The sequence below is a fragment of the Schistocerca serialis genome, chromosome 8, assembly GCF_023864345.2.
Source record: "Schistocerca serialis cubense isolate TAMUIC-IGC-003099 chromosome 8, iqSchSeri2.2, whole genome shotgun sequence".
Taxonomy (NCBI): Eukaryota; Metazoa; Arthropoda; class Insecta; order Orthoptera; family Acrididae; genus Schistocerca; species Schistocerca serialis.
The window spans coordinates 484,778,947-484,806,081 of NC_064645.1; positions in this window are offsets into that span (position 1 = coordinate 484,778,947).

Consider the following 27,135-nt stretch of genomic DNA (forward strand, 5'->3'; position numbering starts at 1 on the left):
TCGTCGTGCAAATAATAGTAATGTACATCTTTCTTTTTGAGGTATCATTGAGGTATCATGATTCATCTGGCTACTATTAATTTCTATACGAACTGTGAAATTTCTGCCATGATGGTTTCACAAAGTCCGCCATCTTTGGCACTCTCGGCATACAAGTCTCTTTCATCGACACAGCGTCAGCATAGAATTCCCAGCCACGCGATCGGGCTGGACCCCCCTTTCTTCGGCCAGCGTCCGGCACCACGTGGTCGGCCCTCTGAGCGGCCCGTGCGGCCACGCCAACTCCGAACTTAGAATACTTTCACTGCGCCACAACTCGCTCATTGCCTCACAATCAGGAGGTCATTTCGTGCACAGAATGCTGCACTGGCAACACTGACACAGTTATGGATAACTATAGAGGCAAGACGGCTCAGTATTTCTGCAGGGGACAATCAGGGACTTGTTGAGCCCATGGCACGTCGAGTTGCTGCACTACTCCGGACAAAAGGACGTCCAATACTATATAAGGGGGTATCCCATGACTTTGGTCACTACACTGTAAGTGTTGCACTACAGCCACTTGTCGATGTAAGCTACTGGACAGTAACAGCACATGCACGTCTACTTGTAAAGCAAGGCTTATGTACGAGGGCAGTTCAATATGTAATGCAACACATTTTTTTCTCGGCCAATTTTGGTTGAAAAAACCGGAAATTTCTTGTGGAATATTTTCAAACATTCCCGCTTCGTCTCGTATAGTTTCATTGACTTCCCACAGGTGGCAGCGCTGTACGGAGCTGTTAAAATGGCGTCTGTAACGGATGTGCGTTGCAAACAACGGGCAGTGATCGAGTTTCTTTTGGCGGAAAACCAGGGCATCTCAGATATTCATAGGCGCTTGCAGAATGTCTACGGTGATCTGGCAGTGAACAAAAGCACGGTGAGTCGTTGGGCAAAGCGTGTATCATCATCGCCGCAAGGTCAAGCAAGACTGTCTGATCTCCCGCGTGCGGGCCGTAAACTTTAAACCGTGAGATTGCACAAAACACGTTAACTTTTGGTGAATTGCGAATTTGCTACACGAATGCATGAGGATACTCTACCGCCCAGATTCGCGCATTGTGTCTGTTCACTTCACCATTAAGAGAAAAATGTTGCTTCATCACTGAAAACAAGTTTCGCACTGAACGCATCCTCTTCCATGAGCTGTTGCAACCGCGCCGAAAATTCAAAGCGTTTGACTTTGTCATCGGGTGTCAGGTCTTGTAGCAATTGTAAACGGTAAGGCTTCTGCTTCAGCCTTTTCCGTAAGATTTTCCTAACCGTCGGCTGTGGTACGTTTAGCTCCTTGCTTGCTTTATTCGTCGACTTCCGCGGGCTACGCGTGAAACTTGCCCGCACGCGTTCAACCGTTTCTTCGCTCACTGCAGGCCGACCCGTTGATTTCCCCTTACAGAGGCATCCAGAAGCTTTAAACTGCACATACCATCGCCGAATGGAGTTAACAGTTGGTGGATCTTTGTTGAACTTCGTCCTGAAGTGTCGTTGCACTGTTATGACTGACTGATGTGAGTGCATTTCAAGCACGACATACGCTTTCTCGGCTCCTGTCGCCATTTTGTCTCTCTGCGCTTTCGAGCGCTCTGGCGGCAGAAACCTGAAGTGCGGCTTCAGCCGAACAAAACTTTATGAGTTTTTCTACGTATCTGTAGTGTGTCGTGACCATATGTCAATGAATGGAGCTACAGTGAATTTATGAAATCGCTTCAGTCATTTGTAATAGCCCTGTAGAATATTGATCTATAACCACACAAGTCTAATTTGACAACAGTTCGGAGAAGGAATTCCTAACCATGAGAACTAGGTTAAAGCAAGAAAAGAGGGGTGTCAGTCTTTGGTGAACCGTACCGCAGTACTCCGAAATATTCGAGAACGCCCAACGAGCGAAACGGCTATCTAACCCCACCGTCATTACTAGACTGCGCCCGAGGTAAAGAACCGTTTAACTTTACCGCAGCGTGGTGGAGCGTGTCTGCAGCGAAGTCGCAGCTGGTGGTGGTCCTTCCCAGAAGACGCTGAAGAGTGTGGGCCTGAGTGTCGATGCTCGGGGATTTTGTTAGCGGACCTGCACATCACACTAGTGTGCCTACGGCTGAAAAAACTAGTTCTGGTGCCAACTTACCGAGTGGCCAATAGACTAGTTGTCGCCTCCTGCTCCACAGAACTCGCCGTTTCCTGCTTGACCCATAGGTTTCCTAACCTGGCGCTGACTCGGTCGTATGAACAGCGGGCTTTTTTGTATTCGTGCGCGCCTCAAGCCCTAGAACACGTTCCGTTTAAACTTGATTCTTTCTAATGATCGCCACCATACTGAACAACTATTATTTCCTCTCCAAATGACGGCATCCGAAATCTGTTTACAGGTCTCGGTTTCTCTTCATGTGGGGAATTATTATTATAATCCTTCTTTCCTGTCTGTAGTTATTTAGATGCTTTGGTTGGTGTTTCAATTTTTATGTAAATCGAAATACAGTTGATAAGCACTGGTTTGTTTGTCACCGAAAGGTCGTAAACCTGTCAACTGTTTTCTTATTCATTAGTTGCTTCTCGACTGATCCTTTGTTTCCGGCCTTACGCGGCTACGCACGAGCTCGTCTCGCCACTTGGCGTTCTTGCGAGGATCCGTAACGCGATGTGTTGCAGCATTTAAAAGACGTACTCAGTTCTGGTCGCTTGGAAGCTTTTACTCCAATTCCATACCTGTTGTGATGTACCGCGAACCTGTGCTTTATGTGCTAGACGATAGTCCAGAACTGTGTAGAGAGATTTCTGGCATCAATTTGGTCTCAATAATTTGCTGCCTTTTGTATCCACTGAGCGAACAGAGGAACTGATTTCTTCGTGAACAGAGCTTGAGGAATCGATGTTGATACCGACAGTTCAGTAGTTCGGTTTCCAAAAACATGTTTAAGACGTAGCGCGGAGTCACTATAGCCGACATTTTCGCTGTGAGAAAATCCAGCACCTCTTTTGATGTTTGAAACTTTTTAAATTGTTAATTTTTTCCGTCTCACGTGCACTTTTTTTTTTACAGAAGAGTAGTTTCGATCACACTTGATTATCTTCAGTTCTATGTAGATGCGAAAGCAACTGTCGTGTCTACACAGGAGTTGCACATCAGAAAAGTGCAGTTTGTAGCTGTTGTCCCTGGCTTAATTAGGCTAATAGTGGTGGTAGGGGAGAGGAGAGAGGAGAGAGGGAGGGGCGAAAAGGTCGTGATGGTGGGAGTGGGGGTGGTGATGGTTCAAATGGCTCTGAGCACTATGCGACTTAACTTCTGAGGTCATCAGTCGCCTAGAACTTAGAACTAATTAAACCTAACTAACCTAAGGACATCACACACATCCATGCCCGAGGCAGGATTCGAACCTGCGACCGTAGCTGTCCCGCGGTTGCGGACTGAGCGCCTAGAACCGCTAGACCACCGCGGCCGGCAGGGGGGGGTGGTGATGGTGAGGATGGTGTTGGAATAGCAGAAGGAAAGCAGGGAGAGGGAGTGGGAGGAATGACCTCAGTATCAAGGATTTACAGTCGTTAGAACGTAGTACCTTGTGTAAAAAGACGAACGAAATTTGAAAATTGTATAAAATAAAATAAACTTTAAAATGATAAATAAGTTTGTATAGTAATAAAAGTATAAATACATAATAAGGGAATGGTACAAGACTAACCCAAAGAACATCCAAATTGGAAGACCCAAAGGCAGAAAATTGTCTAGGATTTTCTGCTGACCTTGCTCTCTTGTCCAACAGTATTCAGGAAACCAAACTACAAGTTATCTCACTACAGGAAATAGCACAGAAAATTGGTCTTGGAATATCCTTTGCAAAAGCAGTCATCATGTTAACTGACCCACCACTCATAAACAAAGTTGCCATAGGAAACCAAGAAATCACAATTGTAGATAAATTTAAATATCTGGGAGAAATCATAACATATAACATAAATGAAAAGCCAACATGGCATAACAGAATAAACAAATTGACTACAGCACAATATATCACCAAGAACACCTACAACAAAAAAAGCCTGTCAGTAGCAATAAAATTAAAACACTACAAAACAGTCACTCAACCAGAAATAACATACGCAAGTGAAGCCACCTTCGAAACAACTAACACTGCACAAATAGACAAAATACTCAAAATAGAGAGAAGAATCATCAGAACGTCCATCAACAAATCGTAGCAGAAAGGTGGACACTGGAGAGCAGCTACAAATGAAACAGGCCACAAGAAAATAGATCCGGTAATAGGCACAATCAGGAAGAAACGCGTTTAAGTTTTTGGACATCTAATCAGAACGCCAGAGAACAGGATCATCAGGAGAATAATAGAAAAATTGTGAAATAGTAAGTGCAACATTAAGAGGATTACAGAAATCAAGGAAGATATGAATGAGCTACAGTTTACATTGGAAGACTTACGAAACAAAACTGACAAAATCAGGAAACTCACAGACAAACAAATCAGACTGCAAACGAGAATCATCAAACAGACAATAGGAAGGGAGATTTCCGATGAAGAAAGAAGGGTGACATCCGAGAGAATGAAGAAGTACTGGGCTGACAGGAAACTGAAAAATTCTTTGTATAAAGTTGGATTGAGTGGTCCAATGAAGGCCATAAAATGTAAATAATAATAATGATAGAAGTATTAAACTGTGCGAGGTGTAAAAGAGTAAATTTATAAAAATGTAACGAAACTAAAATTAATTTCTTAAAAATAATATTAAAAGCGAAAACATTGAAAGTATAAAACTGTAAAAGCCGTAAAACAATCAAATTATAAAAGTGGAACTACGTGAAGCAACTAAAATTACAAGGTACAGGAGGTGACATAGTTAATTGTATTTGAATCGGCTTGGTCGCATTGTTTTTGCAGCGTGTACGGGAATCAGTCTTTCTGACGGCTTCCCGCTAGAACGGTGTGTGAGCTCGATGAGCGGCGTTGCCTCTTTTGGGTTACAGTGGTTGTTACTGATGCTGGCGCTGTGTTGAGTAGACGGCTGGAAGAAGGTTTCAAAGTTTCTAAAAAATGCACTATCAATAAAGCCATTCTGATGATGTACTAGATTGCCAGGCAGTTTCTTCTAGCATTGTCAAATGATGTTCCTTAGGCTGTTACGAATTTGTGTCAATGGTTCCAACAGAGTGTTTAGATGTTAGAAGATGTTCACCAAACGCTGTTTTACTACCGGTACTGAATCTTGCTCTTTGAAACGTATTTCAAACATTCTGCCTGTTTTATCTACTTAAGCTTTTCGACACTTTTCCACACTTCAGTTTATATCACCTGTTGCCGGAATTTAGAGCTTTTTTTATTCATGAGATGCTTCAGTCTAAAGCCAAAAATGTCAGTAGTCTTAGATACTATACGCAATTGGTACAACAAAACTGTCTAGCATTTACTTCTGGCACTTTTGTCCTTTGTAACTTGTTGGCTTGTATACGATTTTCTTATGTTCCTGTTCGACTATTTCTATATGATTTTCTTATCTTCCTGTTCCCTATTAGTTCATGTTGTTCCATTTTAATTTTGTGTAGCAACTTTGTTACTGCTGAAGTCAGGTATCTGTTGCTTACTGTAACTTGTTTTATAATAGCGATTCTTTGTTCCTGTCTTGCTTGTTTAACCGCAGTTAAAATAATCAGTTAATCATAGCCGGCTGCTGTGGCTGAGCAGTTCTAGGCGCTTCAGTCCAGAACTGAGCCGCTGCTGCGGTCGCAGGTTCGAATCCTATCCTTAGATTAGTTAGGTTTAAGTAGTTCTACGTCTAGGCGACTGATGACCTCAGACGTTAAGTCCCATAGTGCTTAGAGCCATCTGAACCGTCTCAGTTAATCATACATCGAAAACATGCCATCTTGGGCCTATCAGTGTGTAACGATTTCGAATCAGTAATAATGTCTGCACAAGTAGGTTTTCTGTGCACGCTAAATACACGAGCCGTAGCTAGTGTGGGCCGGTGGGTAATATGGGCCACTTGGCGTTTCTCAGGTTTCCTGCGAGACAGCGGACGCATTCAATGCTTGAAATAAAGCGCAGCCATCACTCAGCCATTTGCTAGAACTATAGCAATGTAACTTTGAGTTAATGTCTAGCACAATGCACTCGCATTTGTGAGGACGACGGTTCAAACTCGCGTCCGGCCGTCCATATTTAGGTTTTCCGTGATTTCCCTAAACCGTTCCAGGAAAATTCCACGATGGTTCCATTCAAAGAGCACGACCGATTTCCTTCCCCATCCTTGGCACAATCCGAGCATGTGCTCCATATCGATGTCGACGGGACGATGCACCCAATCTTCCTTCCTTCTCCCTATCGAATTAATGTCAGAAGTATATTTTATGTGTTTTTTAGTGTCAAAGCTCGTGAACGGTGTGATGTTTAGCATTAGTTTATGCATTCAAGGTAAGAAGTGATATAAAAAAGTATTAACGGTTGAGTAGTCAAACACAGATTGTATAGTAATAATGAAATTCCGCTTACTCACACCCGTTTCTATTCTGCCGCGCCGCGCGGGATTAGCCGAGCGGGCACGGTACCTCAGCGTGTTCGGTCAGAGAGCCGGTTGGCCTCTGTAATAAAAAACTGATTGGAAGGATCAACAAACGAACTTGGACGGATGTCATGTTACGTCCGCAACGACCAAACACAACGATCAACAACGAACACCGGCACGGTAGCTCAGCGTGTTCGGTCAGAGGGTTAGCTGCCCTCTGTAATAATAATAATAAAAAAAAACTGTGTTAATCGATCAACAACTAACTTCATCGGGTGTCTTACGGCGTCCGCCTCGAGCAGATCAACGAACAAAATGAGAGATAAAAAAAAAGCGGTCTAAGGCGCTGCAGTCATGGACTGTGCGGCTGGTCCCGGCGGAGGTTCGAGTCCTCCCTCGGGCATGGGTGTGTGTGTTTGTCCTTAGGATAATTTAGGCTAAGTATTGTGTAAGATTAGGGACTGATGACCTTCGCAGTTAAGTCCCATAAGATTTCACACACATTTGAACATTTCTTTTGTTCTACCGTGTTTTAATGTGCAGTGTTGGTCGTGTAGTATAGGAGGTACAAAAGTCGGATGATATAGGACACATAAGTAATTTTTTACCTGTTTTTAGGATAGGGTAATGAATAAATGTGCTGGTGAGGGTGGAGGACAGTGAAGCAAGCGGTTTCAAATGTTTCGCAAGGCGCCATGACCGAAAGGGCAGCTGCTGGTCGTTTTAAATTTCCCTAGTACTGCACGGGTTTAAAGTCATTGTATGGAATCAGCAGACGACATCTCAGAACATTACGAAGAAATGCTTGTAGCACAAACGAGAAATTTAGGTTCCAGCTTAATGCATATAGCTAAGATTGACATTGAAATTTGGGATTAAGGTTCGGTAGAGAATTTAAAAATATCTAACAGACTGAACAGAGAAAAGACACTGGGAAGTAAAGATTTCTGTCAAAGCTTTATGAAGAAACTACCAGAACTGTCTTACAGGAAACCTCATACAACCTGTTTAATAATGTGATGCGTCAGATTCAATCGATGAAAAGATGATTCTTTTTAAACCAATTGTTGCTTTTATTATCTTGTAATTTTGATATATAAGCAGGTTATCTCCTTTCCTTTATATATGAAAATGTATAGTTTTTTCTATGACCCATACCAACCGACATCTTTCTTAACATCTTGAACTGTAATTATTAGAAAATCTTTTCGTGTGGTGTATCGTTTTTGTTAGGAATTCGTTTACACAGAGATAAAAGTTCCACTAAAGGTTTTATGCAGTTATACCTCTTTCCAAAACAACAACAAAATTTTAGACCAATTGTGGCTTATACACTATGTTATCAAAAGTATCCTGACACCTGGCTGAAAATGACTTACAAGTTCGTGGCACCCTCCGTCGGTAATGCTGAAATTCAATATGGTGTTTGCCCATCCTTAGCCTTGATGACAGTTCCACTCTCGTAGGCACACGTTCAATCATGTACTGGAATGTTTCTTGGGGAATGGCAGTCCATTCTTCACGGAGTGACGCTCTGAGGAGAGGTCTATGTCGGTCGGTAAGACCTGGCACGAAGTCGGCGATCCAAAAGATCCCAAAGGTGTTCTGTAGGATTTAGGTTAGGACTGTGCAGGCCAGTCCATTACAGGGATGTTACTGTCGTGTAACCACTCCGCCACAGGCCGTGCATTATGAGCAGGTGTTCGATCGTGTTGAAAGATGCGATCGCCATCCCCGAGTTGCTCTTGAACAGTGGTAAGCAAGAATGTGCTTAAAACATCAATGTATGCCTGTGCTATGATAGTGCAACCTAAAACAACAAGGTGTGCAATCCCCCACCATGAAAAACACGACCACACCATAACACCACCACTTCCGAATTTTACTTTTGGCACTACACACGCTAGCAGATGACGTTCTCCGGGCATTCGCCATACCCACACCGTGCCATCGGATTGGTACATTGTTTACCGTGATTCGTCACTCCATGCAAGGTTTTTCCACTATTCAATCGTCCAAGGTTACGCTTCTTACACCAAGCGAGGCGTCGTTTGGCATTTACCGGCGTGATGTGTGACTTATGACCACGAAATCCAAGGTTTCTCATGTCCTGCCTGACTACCATACTACTTGTAGTGGATCCTGATGCAGTCTGGAATTCCTGTGTGATGGGCTGGATAGGTGTCTGCCTATTACACATTACGAGGCTCTTCAACTGTCGGCGGTCTCTGTCAGTCAACAGACGAGGTCGGCCTGACACTTTTGTGCGGTACGTGTCCCTTCACGTTTCCATTTCACTATCACATCGGAAACAGTGGACCTAGAGATGTTTCGGAGTGTGGGAAGTGACACCCAATCACCTGATCAAGTTCGAAGTCCATGTGTTCCGCGGAGCGCCCCATTCTGCTCTGTCACGATGTCTAATGACTGCTGAGGTCGCTGATACAGAGTACCTGGCAGTAGGTGGCAGCAAAATGCAGCTAATATGAAAAAAGTATGTTTTTGGTGGCGTCCGGATACTTGAGGTCACATAGTCTACAGTCCTTACTGGGAGCCTTTCCGCTGTACATAGACGGATTTCTGATTGGAAATGGAGAGGAAAACATCCTGTGAATGTGTGTCCGGAAATGCGTTGTTGTCAAGGTATGGGGGCTATTTGGAAAATAAGGAACGGTAGGTCGCGAAATGGAAACCACCGTGAAAATCGAAACTGTTTTATTTACAACGGTTAGCTGCACCTTCCAGCTACTTCTCTACACAGTCGCCGCTCAGACGTAGACATCTGTCGTAGCGTTATATTGACTTTTCAATTCCCTCGTTATAGAAGGCAGCCGCCAGTGCTTTTCGAAAATGTTCTTCTCTGGTTTGTAGATCGTTGTCTGTGTCAAAATATTCACTTCATAGCCAGCGGTTCATTTGAGCAGAGATCTGTCGTAGCGTTGTACCAACTTTTCTATTCCCTCGTTATAGAAGACAGCCGCCAGTGCTTTTCCACAATTTTCTGCTCTGGCCTCAGCTCGTTGTCTGTGTCAAAATCATAGCCAGCGGTTCATTTGAGGAGAGGAGAACCTCAGGGTAGCCAATTACACTTCCCATCGAAAACGCTGCAGGAGCATCTTCATTGCCCTTGCAGAGTGCGGCCGAGAATTGTGTAGAACGAACCCCACGATAGTTGAGTTATGTGGATTGCATAGCTTTAGGCGAAATCCTTCGCAAGGCCTTCATACTTGGCGGGAGACTATAATTTCTAGCCATCTTTACGTTCTCACTGTGAGATCATAACTGAAAAGAGCGACATGATGCATTCGACGGGCGTACTAGACACAGTGCCCAACGCATCTGTGCAAAGCTTCATCAGATTTTTCACTGTATTTTCCATTTCGTGACCGATCTTCCTTACTTTCCGAATAATCCTCGTAGACAGCGCTGATGAAACACAGAGGCTGTGTGATTGACGCAGCGTACTGTAAGCAGCAGAATGGTACGGTTTTCACGTCGGGAACAAGCCGAGGTGGTGTTTGTGTACCATCAGGTAGATGGAAATGGACGAGAGACAGCTCGGATATCCCAAAAAACTGTACCACACAACGTTTCAAGCCCGCTGTGGACGTTTATGTGATCATGGGTCCTTAGAGATAGACGAACGTGCAGGGAGGTGGCGGACTGTGTGTACACCACAGGTACTGAGACCAATCCAAGCAGAAATTCCAGGAAAGTGGCCCACAAACATGGAGTAACCCAAACATGGGACTGCGTGTATCGTGCATGACAGTCGCTACTACACCTATCGCTTTCAACGAACCAAGGGTTATCAGCAGCGGATTTCCCTCTGTGGGAAGGAATTTGTTGATGGTTTTTGCACCAGAGCATCACAATTATGGGATTTCTGTCATCAGTTCTCTTTACCGACGAAGCAGCCTTTACCAGAGCAGCTTGCTTACAGTACGATGAATCAGTCGCATGGCCTCCAACACACAAAAAACTCACAACACGAGGTCAGAGGAACTGTCATTAATCAGCGCCATCTAACGTGGCAGCGATGCATTTCCGGACAGATGTTCATGGGACCTTTTTTCGTCCATTCTTCCGTCCCTGCCGTTTGTCGGTTTTATTGATGTTCTCCCTGTATATAACAATTCTGCTGAGATCCAGAATGGCTTCACAGGAAAACATGGAGACGAATACCAAACAAGTACACCATGAAGCAGCTGTGAAAGTTCCAGCTCACAGAAAATGTCGGATCAGGTGTCAACCGAGAGAACTAACACCAGGGAAGTTAATCAACATGAAGGCTGCATATTGTTTTTTTTCAGGATTCTTTGCGACGCCTTTGTTTCTAGTCTGGCATCTGTTTTTCGCGCAAGTGGTGTAAAATATTTTGCACAGATTTTGCGTTGATATGAATTTTTATCAGAAGCCAGTGGATTACGTGCGAGTTTCTGTCAGCAGTTAATATCCTACCTGGATCATGCTGCTGCTTTCAAAACTGAACCTTACACTATTGTCAAAACGCAGAAAGTAATTTAATAATGTGTTGCTGCAGTTCCTTATAAACTGTAACAGGATGTTTATCAGCTATCCAGATTTAGTTTTCAGTTAATACTTTCTGAGAAACGAAAGATTACACACAATTCTGAATTTTCCACCATAAAAACCAACGCACAGTTTACATGTAGTTAGAATGTCTGCGGAATAAATGAGAAGTGTAGTTTAAGAATTTGTGAGTGATGAAGGATGTCTGATGGTGTATGTAATGTTGTGATACAGTGGAGTTTGTGATGTAAAAACAGATGGAACTTACAACGGAAATGTAATACCTTTACGCCTGTCCTTAAAACATCTAAAGATATGGTCGATTACAATTTATTTGACTTTTTCCGAAAGTACACTCCATAAGAAAAAAAGTGAAGCAGCCAGATGGCATGGTTAGATTTCAACACAGCTTCGTAAAAGTACACATCATCGAAAGATATGTAAGTTATTAGAATTGCAATTCTCTGTGATAGGCAGAATGACCACCAGAGTGCATTAGTGTTGTTCGCGTTTAGTGTTCTTACCAGGCCTCGGAGGGATGAACAGCGTCAGACGTTGCATGATCACTGTAAAGAAGATGGAGAAGAAACGTAGATGTGTGAGACAGCGTTATCGGAACTTGACAGAGTTTGAAAAGGGCCTTGTTGTGAGTGTCTATTTGGCCATATGATCTAATCATGTAATATCCAGATTTGTGGGGGCATTCAGGACGTGACAGTGGCCCAGTGATGGTCTGCGTAGGAATGTGAGGGCAGGCACACTTATGATCAAGGTTCCGGTCGACCACATGTCACCATCAGAAGGAAGGATCGTCTTATTGTACACCAAGCACATTGTAAACCATTCACGTCTCAGTCTTCCATCGCAGAAAAAGAGTTGGCCCTCCCTTAAATATTATGTGTCAGCCTGTAGTATTGGTCAGACACTAGCGGCAATCAGGCGAATGTGTTAGCATCTCATACGTAGCCTACCATTAACATCACAACGGAAACGGCTACGTTTCGAGTAGTGCCACAATAAAGAAGCATAGACTGCTGATGAATGGCGCTGCGTTGTGCTCAGTGATGAATCACAGTTCTGCAAAACTCCAGATGATTGTCGTCGTCAACTATGGTGACAAACTGGCGAGAGGACTCCTTCTTGTAAGGCTTGGTGTTACACGTGATGCCATGATGTGGGGATCGGTTATATGGATAGCACATGACATTTCAGGTCATGGCTAGTATCGACTGAGAGAAGTCTCATGGCACTAGGGTACACCTCCTGTGTTACTTCTCATTTGAAAGTATTGTTTTGCCATTTTTCAATAGGATAACGCCCATCCTTACACGGCACATGTCTCTACGAACAGTCTGTGGGATGTTGAGGTGCTCCTGTGGCCATCAAGCTCCCCAAATATGTTCCTCACATAATACATGTGGGGCCACCTTGGAGGTCAGTTCTGTATCACTTCCAGTACCCAGAATGTTGAAGACCAGTTAAAGATGACGTTCTTAGATAGCGCTTGTCCTTGCAAATTGTGTGCAGGATGTTGAGGTCATCCCATGGCCACTAAGATCCTCAAATGGGTCCCTCACAGAATATGTAGGGGATCAGCTCTGTTGTCAGCTCTGTACCAGTGCCAGTATCTGGGATATCGAGGACCAGTGAAAGATGTCGTCCTTAGATGGCATTTGTCTCTGCGACCTGTGAACAGGATATAATGGTCCTCCCATGCCCACCAATGTCCCAAATATGTCCCACACAAAAAACGTATGGGACCAGTTTGGATGTCTGGTCTGTATTAGTGCCAGTATCTGGGGTATCAAGGACCAGTTAAAGATGTCGCTTTTACATGGAACTTGTCTCTGCGACCTATTTGCCGGATATTGAAGTTCTGCTATGGTCAACAAGATCCCCAAATAGGTCCCTGACAGAACATGTATGCGACCAGCTCAGACATCACCTCCGAACCAATACCAGTATCCAGCATGTCGAGGACCAGTTAAAGATGTCCCTAGATGGCACTTGCCTCTGAAAACCGTATGCAGGATGTTAAGGTTCTCCCATGGCCACCAAGATCTCCAAATTAGTCCCTGACAGGACATGAGTGGTAGATGGCACTTGTCTCCCAGAACTGTGTGCAGGATGTTGAGATCCTCCTGTTGCCGCAAAGATCCCCAAATATGTCCCGAGTAGAACGTATATAGGCCCAGCTCGTACATCACCTCTGTGCCAGTAACAGTATCCAGGACAACTAGGACTAGTCAAAAATATCATTCTTACACGGCATGTGTCTCTAAGAACTGTCTGTGGGATGTTTCAGTACTCCAATGGCCACCAAGATCCCCAACTATGTCCCCTACAGAAATGTAAGGGACCAGCTCGTAGGTCAGCCAGTATGCAGGATATCGAGGACGAGTGAAAGATGTCCTTCGATGGCACTTGTCTCTGCAACCTTTGCCGGCCGGGGTGGCCGAGCGGTTCTAGGCGCTACAGTCTGGAACCGCGCGACCGCTACGGTCGCAGGTTCGAATCCTGCCTCGGGCATGGATGTGAGTGATGTCCTTAGGTTAGTTAGGTTTAAGTAGTTCTAAGTTCTCGGGGACTGATGAGCTTAGAAGTTAAGTCCCATAGTGCTAAGAACCAACCAACCATCTGCAACCTTTGTGCAGGTGATTGAGGATCTCCCTTGGCCACCAACATTCCCAAGTAGGTCCCAACAGAGCATGTATGGGACCAGTTCAGACGTCAGCTTCATACCAGTGACAGTATCCACGATAACAAAGACTAGTTAGAAACGACTTTCTTACAAGACATGTGCTTCCATGAGCTGTGTGCGGAATGTTGAGATTCTCCCACTGCCAGAGAGAACATGCACGGAATCAGCTCCGTCTCAGTGCCAGTATACACAATATCGACGACGCGTTAGAATGTTGCGGGCCTGCATGTCCCAGGAGAGGCTGTAACGACTTCATGACGCCCTTCCCAGCCAAATCAGTGCATGCATCCGGACCACCGGTGAGCTTTCAATTCGTTTCCTTCTCCCCTTCTAAAGCTTCATTCCTCTTGTCAGACAGTGTGCTTTGGCAGTAGACATATAGGGAGGCGCACGAAACGTATTACCATTTTGTTTTTGAATATAAACTTTATTATCAATACAATCTGAAAGGAACGTATACTACAATAAAGAGCCGCCCATGGAGATTTGTTCTAACTCAGCACATGCTCAATATGTCCACCATTTCGTTTCCTAACTTCCTTCAAACGAACACTGAAGTTAGTGATTACCCTACGGCACATGTCTTCCGTAATTTCACTGCAAGCTTGAAGAATAAGTCTTCTGAGCTCCATTAAATCACGTGGACGTTTCGGGAAAATTTTTTCCTTTAGGTACCGCCAAAGAAAAAAGTCACGTGGATTGAGGTCTGGACTATTGGGGGGCCAATTTTGTCCGTCATTGAAGCGACCTGGACACCTGAGTGAAATGATCCGCATGTCGAAATGCTTGTGTAAAAACTCCAACACAGTGTTTGCAGTATGTGGCCTTGCTCCATCTTGCATGAACCACTGCGTGGTGAAGGGCCAGGCAGTAGCAATAAGCTGTGGAATGAAGCTATTGCGGAGCATGCTCAAATAACGCTCGCTGTTCACAGTTTCTTCAAAGAAAAAGGGTCCAGTAAGTCCGTGACTGGAAATTGCTGTCCTCGCTGTAATCCTCGGAGCATAATGTAGTCGTTCATGAAGCACTTGTGAGATTTCAGTGGCCCAAAAGCGCATATTTTGTTTGTTAACCACACCGTCTAAATGGAAATGCACCTCGTCTGAAAACCAAACGTTGTTGAGAGTTTGGTCCCTAACCTCCGCCCACTGAGCAAACAGTAGTCTCTGCTGCACGTGTTCTTCAGTGAGCTTCTGTCCACAGGTCATCTTGTATAGGTACATATGGAGGTCACTTTTAAGAATGCGTTGAACGGAGAATCTGGATATTCCCAGTTGCATTGCTGCCTTTCTACGCGATTTCCCGGGACGGCAACTCGTACCGCTTCAATATTCTCCGGCGAACAAACAGGCTTAGGCCGAGGTCGCTTCGCTTCCAGTACTGTTCCCTCCTGTACAAATTTATCGTACAACCTGTGGATGGTCTTGCAAGGGACCCGTCGTGTGTTAAACTGTTGTCGAAAACGCCTCTGAGTCACAACAAGGCTTTTCACTTCATGAAAAAGTAACACAATTGCCGATCGTTGCTGTATCGTCAGTCTTCCATTGTCAGCCATTGCTGCTCACTAGTCTCCTAGAGGCAGTATCGTGAATTACACGTCATTTCGTAACTCATTTGTTTTTCGAAGCTCTGCTGGTACTGCTGTAGAGATCCCAGCGGGATATCTAATGTGAGTCGTAAATTGTGAAAGAAACAATTGGTAACACATTTCGTGCGCCACCCTGTATTTAAGGCTTACGACTGGTGAGACAGAGATGACACTGAATCGCCAAATGCGTTCCAGTAAGACCTCTTTCTTAACTCTAGGACGCCCAAGCCTTTTTTTATAACTTTGATGCCTAGGGTGTGGGGGGGGGGGGGGGGGTTCGGCGAGCCCACATGTATTAAATAAGTTTACTGACGAAAAATTACAACTTTCAAAATGGTTTATGTATTTTAACTAAGGTACTGGTTTAATAATGTTGTTAATTGTTATAAATATTGGATTGAGTGAATAAAAAATTGACATATTACAATACAAAATACTGATGTGTTCATATATAATAGTCCTCAACTTCAAGGCAAGAGACACACTTCACAATTTCTTCTGAATGTGTGTTACACACATGTTTACGACACTGTCAACAATACTGTTTTGGTTTACTTAGATTGTTGTACTTCAGCTTCTTTGGTTTAGCTTTCGCCGGCCGTGGTGGCCGAGCGGTTCTAGGCGCTCAGTCCGGAACCGCGCGACTGCTACGGTCGCAGGTTCGAATCCTGCCTCGGACATGGATGTGTGTGATGTCCTTAAGTTAGTTAGGTTTAAGTAGTTCTAAGTTCTAAGGGACTGATGACCACAGCTGTTAAGTCCCATAGTGCTCAGAGCCATTTGAACCATTTTTTTTTAGCTTTTCTTACACAAATATGGCACCGACCTTTCCCTGCAGGAGGCTGACGTGCTTCTGTTGTCACTTCTTTGATTTTCTTTTAGGGAATAGTCTCCATTGATTGAACAATTTGGTTAGCTAACCCTCTTTCATTGGCACTTCTTTCTTCTGCCTGCAATTTCACTACTTCCATCCCTGCTTGCAGAAGATAAAGTTTCCGTTTGTTGTGTTTGTCACTCTATCTTGGATGTAGCTGGATGAATATGGTGGTTGCATTGATAGCACAAATGTCGATGAGAGAGTAAAATACAGATAGAGGCCATCTCTTCGTTCCCCTTTTGCAGTTGTACATACGCGCCATTTGATCAATGGTATCAATTCCACCTTTATTGGAATTATAATATGCGTTTATCTCGGTTTTATTCTTCTCTCCTGCAACAGTGCCTTTATCTTGGTGCGTTGTTGACAACATCAGTAAGTTTTTACTTGGTTTCGTTTTTGCTGTGTAGGACACCCAAGTTACTGGAGGCCTACGTGTTGGGGACTGCACTAACTCACTGCAACTTTACAAGATGACTGACATCAACAATCACTTCCTCTGGAAGTAGACCGATTGTTGTGAATATCAAGAATACCAACCAACAAGAAACTAACTTGCATTGTAGTAGAGATGAGAAATACGAAATCCTACTAAGGGAAATTTTCTATAGCATGGAAGCCTAAGGGGGGCGTTTGTTGGATCCATAATAAGTTTATTTATTTTTTCTTTCAAAGCAGGAATTTTCTATAAAATATATTGGCACTAACGTTTCATAAAATAGCCAACAAACAACAACTCAAAGGGAATATGTAGTATGAAAGTTACTTGAGCAAAAGCAGGGGACATAAAAAAATTATGCGTTCAACGAACCCCCCCCCCCCCCCCCCCCTCTTAGGCGTCCTAGGGTTAATTTGGTCATTTTACCATAAGGTGGTGTTACTTTTAGAGCTCCCTGTAGAGGAGATACCGAGGCGCCAGCTGGGTTCGAGGGAGTCCTGCGTTATGACTTGCTGCGTTGCGGGTTGCCTACGCAGCCAGTGGCCGCGCCGCCCGCTCTCTCGCGCGCGCCGACGTTGGACGGACGCCGCTGCTCGCCTCGGCGGAGCACGTGAGGCCGGCGGCGTCCGCGCATGCGCGCTGCGTGCGGGGCCCGGTCCCTCGGCGCGCGGCGTCCATCCGCCACAGCTTCCAGTGGCGCGCCGGCCGTCCCCCAGAGCGGCCTAAGCAGAGCGGCTCCAGCGAGCGGCGCCGCCAGCAGACAGGCATGACGCCCGCGTAGACTCGCCACCAGGTAACTCCGCCGCTCCTCCTGCGCCTCTCCTCGTCTCCCTCTCCCGGCTCACGCCGCCACGTGAAGAAACACTGGCGACCCTGTCTCGTGCTTTGTCACCCACTCTCGCTCGCTTATTAATCACTACAAGCTCCCTCTCAAAACGCCGGTACGAGACTGCACGGACAGTGGAAGCACACGTGCGATTCAAAATACACGAAATTTTCATTGCAATTGCTATTTAAGAAACATGCAACTCGTCACATCTGAAAGCCTACAGCATTATTTACTCGTATCACTCTGCAAACTGACAACTTTGCACGTAAGACACACTCTATTTCGTATCATCACTTGGTTTCAAAGCTCCTTCATGACTTTTCCAATTTTTTACATCTTCATTCGCTCCATTTCTAAACAGGATCCTCATATTCTGGCGTTCAAACGTCAGCATAGTCAAATGAATTTCGTTCTGCACCTAGTAATAACATATAAACGCGTTTCAGTGCCTCGGTGGGCGTGAGGTAGATGTAAATCTACACCTATATCCTTCATTTCGCACTGAAGTGCCTAGTAGACATCTGATCGAACCGCCTTCAGGCTATTTATCTGGCGTCCCGCTCTCTAACAGCGTGCGAGAAAGTGAAAGCTTAACTCTCTCTGAGCGAGCTCTGATAAAAATGTTCAAATGTGTGTGAAATCTTATGGGACTTAACTGCTAAGCTCATCAGTCCCTAAGCTTACACACTACTTAACCTAAATTATCCTAAGGACAAACACACACACCCATGCCCGAGGGAGGACTCGAACCTCCGCCGGGACCAGCCGCACAGTCTATGACTGCAGCGCCTCAGACCGCTCGGCTGATCCCGCTCGTCCAGCTGTGATGTCTCTAATTTCATTACAATGATGATTTCTCGACATGTAGGGTGGAGTAGGCAAAATAATTTCGCATTCGGCAGAGAAAGTTCACGATTGAAATTTCATGAAATGATCTTGTCGGAACGAGAAAGCATTTGTTTCAATGACAGCCACATAAACTTGCGTATCATATCCGTGACGCTCTCTCCCATATTTTGCGATTATACAAAACGAACTGCCCTTCTTCGGACGTTTCAGATGCCCTCCGTCAGTCCACGTGTTGCCTGATAGCATTTTGTTTCCTATATTCGCACCACTTAACTGTTCAAATCTTACTTCACAGGAACCGCTATTTAGCCACTCGCGTACGTTCCCGGCAGCTGCTTCTGCTCAACCAGGTATCTGTATTCCAAACGAAAGTATGCGTTCTAATTGTAATAAGATACTTCAGGCTTAATGCTTTTATTTTTTTAATGTCTCGGGACCATGTATGGATAATCTGCTAGCCGGATATGGGGAACTTTTATAGCTGCCGTTAATCATTGCGACAGCAATGAACATACGATGTTTATCGCTCCGTTGACAGTCGATTTATTCTGTAATTTATACTGAAGGCTGGCTGAAACCTATATCTATGGGATGATGAGTACGAAAAAGCTGAAGGTGTACACGGTTTTTTTTTTTACCTTCATGACAATAAAATAACTGGAGCATTGCTTTCCCCTTGTAAGGAAAGTTGTAAGAAACAAACTGCTAGAGTTGATGCTGAAATAAGAACGCCAGTTTTTGCTCTGGTAATTTCAGAAATGTCTCTTACGCAAAATAGGCTATGAGTCTCGTAACCACCATTCTTTTCTAAACAGCTCTCTACCGTAGCGCTGTTTATATCGCGTTAACTGGACGTCAGAAAATTTCGGTATATCTTTTTTTACATAGAAGCAAAATTTATTTTCTTTCGTGGGAAATAACTGTTTGAACTCATGAACGGATACTTGATTTCGTCAGTTACACGTCTCAGAGCTATTGTGGAAACGGTTACTTTCGAATAAATGATCGTGACGCTTTATGTCACAGGTTTTCTCCGAGCGATGGAACAATGCTGAGGTTTCGGTTGTCCAGCCGGGTTGTTGATTAAACAGAATCAACAAGCCGGCTGAAAGCTGTTTTATTAAGCGTACTCGCTGGTTGGAATCTGGTTGGTGTCTGGTTGGAGCCCAGGGAGCGAATGCGTAACAATAGAGCTCACAGCGTTAGAGTGAGACGACAGGGCCTGTTGCCCAAATATCACGCAAGAAATGGAGTCAACAGCGCTGACGAACACATGAAATACACCATTAATTGATAACGATCGCTCAACAAATATTTCACTGTGCAAATTATAGTAGAAGATCCGACGAAAAGCGTTTCGGAGCATTGTCACCAGCTTCTTGTATTATATATAGACACTACGAGCGGTCCAGGTGAAACTCAAGTAAGGTTACGCTTTCTGTTGCCTCCTGCATCGCTATTAACGCGCGCGCGCGCACACACACACACACACACACACACACAAACACACACACACACACATACACACACACACACACACACACATACACACACACACACACACACACACACACACACGCTAGCTATCTGTTGGGTATTGCGCATTGTACAATACGGGTGTTACAGTCGTTCACAGTATTTACGCCCTGTTTGAGGCAAGCGGCTGCGGATGGAGAAGCCATTCCTTGTCTATCGGATGCAGATAGCTTCCTCACCCGACGTTCCTTTGCTTATAACCGAAATTATAAGTGAAGGAATAAAAGCTTTTATTAAAATTACGAGGCCGTTGTATCATATGGGGTAGAATGTGTTGTGCTTCTATTCTTCACAAGTTATGCTAACAAGAATCTCATCGTCTTCCACTTCACAATTCCAAACGACTGGGAACACTAAATTGTAGATGTAATTTAAGTGCATGATACATTCAATCAATGAAGATATTTCTGTTTATTTCATAATTTTTTAATTTCGGGTCTACAGCTACATGAAGTCTTTCTGAAGTCATTTTTTTGTATCTGACTCTGTCTTTGAAATAAATACTTTGTATCAGTTGCAATTAGACGATTTTGTCCTCTTTAGCATTATACAGTAATACTGTAGAAAATAATTTATAATCATTTGAGAAATATATTTTAATGCAAAACTTTTTGTGTAATGCTGTTTCATAATGTCAAGCCGCGCGGGATTAGCCGAGTGGTTTAAGGCGTTGCAGTCATGTACTGTGCGTCTGGTCCCGGCGGAGGTTCAAGTCCTCCCTCGGGCATCGGTGTGTGTGTTTGTCCTTAGGATAATTTAGGTTAAGTAGTGTGTAAGCTTAGGGACTGGTGACCTTAGCAGTTAAGTCCCATAAGATTTCACACACATTTAAACATTTGAACATTTGATAATGTCAAAGACGGTACAGCTAGCCAGTTACCAATAAAATAAGGTGTTTTATATAACAAAACCAGCTTAATGGGTACATATAAAGTAACTTTGTACAAGTTATATTTTTCACTGAATTGTTCACCTCTCTTCCTCATGTTTTTCATCACAACAGGTCACCTCTTACTGATTAAGCTGCCCCTCATGTTCACTGAATTGTTCACCTCCCTTCATGTTTTTCATCTCAACAGGTCACCTCTTACTGATGAAGCTGACCCTTATGTTCACTGTGCTTCTCAACAAGGTTATGTTCAGATGGCATCCAACGTTACCACAAATAATTTTGCAAATACTTGCTGGTCTGTTGCAAATAAAATCACGCACTGAAGTGAAGGGAACAGAATCGTCTGTGCTGAAGGATTCTAGTAATCGTTTCTTACTATACGCAACTAGTCACTTTAGCCCAGAGATTCAAAGTGCGACACTGATATCGTATAAAATAATTGTTCATGTCCACCTCTCTGTAGCTAGGACAGTGGACCGCAAGCGAGAATCATAATTGGTATGTGACGTGAATAGAAATGAAATATTCTCTGTATTGTCTTGTTTTGGAGTTTCACTTGAGTTGCTTAGACAGACAGCGATATCAACACAAATGCTATAGAATACTGTTTGCTGGGAAGTTGCATCCAGATTCAGCAGCGTAAATGGTAAAAGTTTTCCGTACTTGTAGCATTTGGAAATCTTTCCTTTACCGAAGTGTGATTTTTTTATAGCTATCGTTGTTCTCGATGGGTGACTCCAGTGAGTATCGCATAGGAAGTAATGTTACATTGTTCGTAACGAGTGGGAAGTAAGTGGGGAAGCTGAAATTCAGTGTCAGTAAACAGGCTACTCCTGTCCCATAACACGGAGTGGTTCGTGGAACCTCTCACCAGGATCCGACAAACAGATAATTACCACCACTGCCACACATCCAAAAACCATTATCCTCCTCCTAGGTGTTTGAGATCAGTGCACATCTATAGCCGTTGCAGACGGAACAGCGGGGACGAAAATGTCTTACACTACAAAGACAGCTATCGTGCGATCATGACCCCGTCTATGGCTGCAGCTGTTAATGACTCTACAGTATTGTACGGTAGTTGCAGTCGATATTAAAGCTGCAGCTGCCGGAATAAGCATCTCTCTACCAATAAACATCCAGCGCTTACATTCAGGGGATGACACTATTTGGCGTTACGACAATTACGGTACTAATCTACATTACTACTGTAGTATGTAAATCTTGATCGCGAACGTCGTTCTGCATTCCCATTTGACCACAGAAACACTAACCACGACCATAATGGGTGTTTGAGGAGGAATACTAAATATTTTAGGAGGCGGTAGTATAGACGAACTGCAATACAAAATGCCATATAATATGTGTCCAATTTTTATTGCGTACAAAGGTGCAGCTACTAGTATGTAATCCAAATAAAGTTAAAGCAAAGGCAAATAAGGAGGTGCACAGTTGATTTTAAAAAATTCCACCGCCAACTGCAAGGCACTTTTGACTTCTCTTGATAACACCACGTGTAGCTCCTCCGAGATCGTCTTTTGGCTGTACTTCTCATAATCCGAACGATCAAATCGGCGCTTGTGTCTACTTTTTCTTTGTAGTCCTTGCCTTTCGACCATCCACAGAGGCAAAAATCCAAAGGGGTAAGGCCCGGGGACCTTGGTGGCCAAGAAACGTGGCCATATCTACCGATCCATCTTCCGCCGAATATTAGGTTTAGATGATGTGTTACCTATCGACGTCAATGTGCAGGAGCCCCGTCATGCTGGATGAACATATGCATTTTTGTCACCAAATGAATCTTTCCAATAATACTGGGAGCTCATTTTCGATAAAGTGTAGATAACGGGGTCCTGTAAGGCGCTGCGGTAACATAACAAGCCCATCAACTGATTGTCTATCAAACCACGCCACACATCTACAGAGAAGTGTTCTTGAAAATGTTTTTCCACAATGGAATGTGGATATTCTTCATACCAATGACGTGAATTACGAGTGTTATCGATGCCGTCACGAGTGAAAGTGGCTTTATCGGTGAAGAGTGAAAATGGGATTACCTGGAGATTTTCAGGTATCCAATGACAAAATTCCAATCGTCTATCTTCATTCGCTTCTCGGTGGTGTTGAATGAGCAGGAAATGATACGGACGGAATCCGCGGATACGTAATGTCCACCATACTCTTGTATGTGGAACAGCGGTATGTGCAGAAACTCTACTTGTGCGTGTTGAAGGACTACATTCTACCGGCTGTACAATGTCTTCTATGTCATCCATAGTCTGTTCATTTACACATTCATAAGCAGTTTGACTGCTGGCCACTGTACCACTATAACGCAGCGTGTTGAACACACGAGTAAACACTCCTGAATCTGGTAGCCTGCGGCTAGGAAATCGTACCCCGTATTCTCTACAAGCACCAGTAGCGTTTAAATTACAAAACCCACACCCAAATAACATTATCGGCCTGAAGAATGAAATTTTCACTCTGCAGCGGAATGTGCGCTGATATGAATCTTCCTGGCAGGCAAAAATGAGTGCCGGGACCGAGACTCGAACTCGAAACCTTTGCCTTTCGCGGGAAAGTGCTCTACCATCTGAGCTACCCAAGCACGACGTACGACCCGTCCTCACAGCTTAAATTCCGGCGGTTCCTCGTCTCCTACCTTCCAAACACCACAGAAGCTCTCCTGCGAAACTTGCAGAACTAGCACTCGAGGAAGAAAGGATATTGCGGAGACGTGGCTTAGCTACAACTTGGGGGATGTTTCCAGAATGAAACTTTCACTCTGCAGCGCAGTGTGCGCTGATACGAAACTTCCTGGCAGATTAAAACTGCGTGAAACATCCTCCGGGCTGTGAGGACGGGTCATGATTCGTGCTTGGGTAGGTCAGATGGTAGAGCACTTGCCTGCGAAAGGAAAAGGTCCCGAGTTCGAGTCTCGGTCCGGCACACAGTTTTAATCTGCCAGGAAGTTTTACCATATCGGACTTCTCAGCATGTACAAATACGTGTGGGATATTTACACGCTATAGTACAGAAAATCACAATGAAAACTTCAACGTGAACTAAAGCACAACTTCGCAACGTGAACATCAACACTCTGCTGCTGACATTCGATAATTATGCCCATACCAATCCCTGGTAACCGATGTACCAACACATGAAACGGAAATGCATTGAACTCAGCTGTATCTCTGTACTCAATAAAAATTGGACACATGTTATGTGGAATTTTTATTGCAATTCGTCTATATTACCATCCCCTAAAATATTTACCATTCCTCGTGAAACTCCCCGTATACAGTACTTGATTCAAAGTATCCAGACACCTACTATTGGACATCAATTTCGGACGTGTCTGTCCTCCGCCTGTGTGACGTCTTGAATTCTACTGGGAACACTCCCAGTGACTTGTTTGAATGTTAGTGGAGGATTCGCGCCCCATTAATCCTCAAGAGACAAACCAGAGAAGGTGGTGATGTTGGATGTTGGGGTCTGGAGGGAAGCGGACGGTCTCATCCGAAAGTGTTCCACTAGGCTCTACTGGGCTGCTGCTTTATGACAAGATGGATTGTCGTGCTGATGAAAACAGCCATATTCTACGATCTGTTACTCTGCTGTTCGCAGTAAACAATGCTGGAGAATATGTTCGTATCCTTCCGCATCTAGCTTTTCTTAAGCGCAATAAGGAGACCACCAGTAACCAACCACAAAACACCCCAGACCGTAACACAAACTCCTCAACACTTCACTGTTGGCATTACTCAAGATGGCAGGTAAGCTTCTCTAGATATGAGCCAAACCCAAATCCTCCCACCGGATTGTCACTTGTTACAGAGTAATTCTTCACTTCATATAGCTAGTTTCCATTCACCTATTGTCCACTGGTGTAGCTCTTTGCACTACCTCAGGCAACACTTACCACTTACTGCAGAAATGCGTGGGGTATGAGGAGCTGCTCGTCGAATGTCCCAGATTACTTTTAACTCCTCCGCACAGTCAGTGTTCTAGCTAGACTGCTGGTAAGACTTTGAAACTCTCAAGTGATTTCTTACTCCATTTTCGTGCAATTTTTTAGAACGACCCTCAAGAACGCTAGACGGTCCCTGACCGTCAATATGTGAGGTCTGCGTGAACTTTGTTCTACTGTAGTCGTTCCTTTCCGTTTCCACTTCACAATCACCGAGCGAAGTGGCGCTGTGGTTAACACACCGAACTCGCTTTCAGGAAGACGACGGTTCAAACCTGCGGCCAACCATCCTGACTTAGGTTTCCCGTGATTTCTCTAAATCACAGGCAATTGCCATGATGGTTCCTTTGAATGTGCACGGCTGACTTCCTTCCCCATACTTCCCTAATCCGATGGGACTGATGACCTCGCCGTTTGGTCCCCTCCTCCAAACCAACCAATCACTTCACAATCACATCACAAACAGTCAAGGTGGACAACCGTACATGGGTTGAAGGGTCCCTGATGGATGTGTCTGGAGGAGAAATTTAGGCCAGGTCCGAATTCACTGTGCTCTCCTGATCAACCAGTTCTGCTGCGAGGAGGATGCTACAAAACAATCCACTATCTTGGAGGAGGCGACTGGGAGGGCTATGTCGACCTAGACAGTAAGAGTCTGCACGCGATCCTTTTGTATTCTAGGCGTCTACGAACGGCAGTGAAACCATTTCCTCCCCACTGTGGCGCACGAAGGAAGTTCAAGACGATAACGCACGGTCACACAGTGCGCAGTTTGTTAAGGCAGGAATCAGCCCAACGGAATTGTCTGTGGTCGCTACTGACAAAAGTCGGCTAAACATGTGTGGGACAAAGTGAAACTTGGAGTGCGTCATCACACACTGTGTTACCTCAGGAGAGGTCCGCCTGCTTAGCTGAGTGGTAACGTGACCGCCTCCGATGCAGCGGACCCAGGTTCGATTCCCTGCAGGGTCAGAGATATTCTCCGCCCGGGGACTGGGTGTTGTGTTGTCCTCATGACCATTTCATCCTCACCACCGGCACACAAGTCGCCCAACGTGGCGTCGACTGCAGAAAGATTTGCACTTGGCGGCCGAACTTCCCCGGACGGGGTCTCCCGGCCAACAATGTCATACGCTCATTTCATTTCCTTTACCTCAGAAGAGTAGCTCTCGAAGAGTGGGGCAGGTTTAGAGCAGCAATATCTAGACCACTTTGCCATGGCAGAGTCTAAGCATGTGACAGCGAATGGGGGCTAGGAAGGCACTGAATGTTAGACAGCAGTAGATTCTGATGTCACAGATATACCGCTATGCCCAGAATGCGCACTTTCGAACAGACACCCTTTAGTCTGGCTGCTTTGTTTTTATTTCAGAGTAAATATATTTTCTTAGTTTCATCCACAGTTTCCACTTGACTCTCACACATCCGCAGATACGCAGGTGACTTAAAGTTCCTTCTTCGAGCAGCTTATGCGAAATGTTACAACCTTGAACCGTCCCCTCCTGAAAGCAAAAGCCTTGCACACAAGATGCGCCCCACGAGGCGGGCAGAGTATGTCCGGAAGGAACAGTGGCCGCCCGCTCGTGCTGAGGGCACTGCTCGGATAACGCCACCCCATCCCGGCCCGGCCGGATGACGGATGGACGTCAAACACCCCGGCCACTCGCCCCACTGGTGACTGCTCAAGAGCCCGCTAAATACCGCAGGCCGCGATCCTCCACTCACTTTACCACCACTTCGCTACAGTCAAAATCACGTACTCTTCTTCTTCTTTTTCTTCTCGTTCTTCTTACCAGACGATAACGCTCGCGTTGGGAGTGGTAAAGTGACAAAATTTCCAATGAATGACAGCTAGCTCTGAATGTGGAGAAACGTAAGTTAATGCGGATGAGTAGGAAGATCAAACTTGTAATATTAGGATACTGTAATACTAGTGTCCTGCTTGATACATTCAAGTCGTTTAACCATTAACTGCTCTAGTGGGGTCCCGGAGAGCCCCAGACGATAGAGTACAATACATAGTACGTGAACGGAACAACAGATGGCACCTGTGTTCTTGGTATCCTCAGTGAAGTGCTGCCCTTTAACGCGGAGTGTTGAATGCGGTGTTTCCAGTATTATTGTGTGAGATAAGGAAAAAGAGGTCTCAGAATACCGCACCAGAGTATTAACGTAAGTTGTTTTTGACAATCTCAATTAGTGTTTTACGCGACTGAAATCTTAGAGTACTTCGAAAACAGCACACTTTCCATGATAACGTTAATTGTTAAGGTTATGTGAGTAGGAATGCACTATTTTTCAGAATGGCATCATCGAAGTCATTAACAGATGACGAGTTGGAAAGAATGGTGAATGATCCTGCGTTTTTGCAA